Consider the following 993-nt stretch of genomic DNA (forward strand, 5'->3'; position numbering starts at 1 on the left):
CGTGCGTCAGTTGATGTGGATGTGTACCATTAAGGTACAATGTCAACACAATTTTATGTCGTGGGGGAATAAAACTTTGTATGGGGGTTAAGCTATATTTGTGGACATCGCATGTACTTGGTCACGAGAGGTTGAGAAAGTATACATTTATGTAAGTTTTTGTTTATCATTAGCTTGTGTTGAAAAATATATCGTACCGATGTGAGTCAGTAATTGTGAGTGAATCAGTTAGTAAGTGAGTCCGTGAGTGATCATGAGTGAGTGAGTGAGTGAGTGGTTGAGTGAGTGAGTAAGTGAGGACGTTATTCCGTACCGACACGACAGATTCTAGCTAAGTACGTACAGAATCATCACTAACGTAACCTATTCTACGTCGTTTGTCACTTGTGGTGGATATGCAACATTAAAATCCTTTTTACCGGTCAACGCAGTTTGAAATTGTGGGCTAGAAAACTATCCGCGGGATCCAGTTGTATTTATGAATACTGCATGTACTTGACCACAGGAGGTTCGATAGGTATAAGCTTAATGTAAATTTCTGCTAGCTTGTGTGTTGACAAATATAGCACTTATGATATATGCTTTTTGGTACAAAGATTCAGTGGCTGGGCATGGACATTCCTAAAGGGCGTATAGAAAGATTTATAGCATCGGTGTACTTGAAAGTGGCCCATCAACGTCGGTTCCACTTGATGGGAAAAAGTTCTTCAACTTAAGAGATGAAATATCAAAGACTTCCACTACGAACCGTTGGGGTTCTTTGGTCTATATAGCGTACATAACTACATGGTCACACAGTCATGTTAACGATATTTTATCATTTACGTCGGACTGAAGCTTTGCATTGAAAATATGCCCTTTTTAGTCCCCTGTCTTGATAAGAATATAACCGTATATCGTATGAAGCGGTCAATACCAGATGCAGGCAATAACTGATGCAGTGAAGAATAACAAATACCTTTCAAGACATCAAAATATTTGAAAGGTATTCGT

Source organism: Branchiostoma floridae, chromosome 19, assembly GCF_000003815.2.
Source record: "Branchiostoma floridae strain S238N-H82 chromosome 19, Bfl_VNyyK, whole genome shotgun sequence".
Taxonomy (NCBI): domain Eukaryota; kingdom Metazoa; phylum Chordata; class Leptocardii; order Amphioxiformes; family Branchiostomatidae; genus Branchiostoma; species Branchiostoma floridae.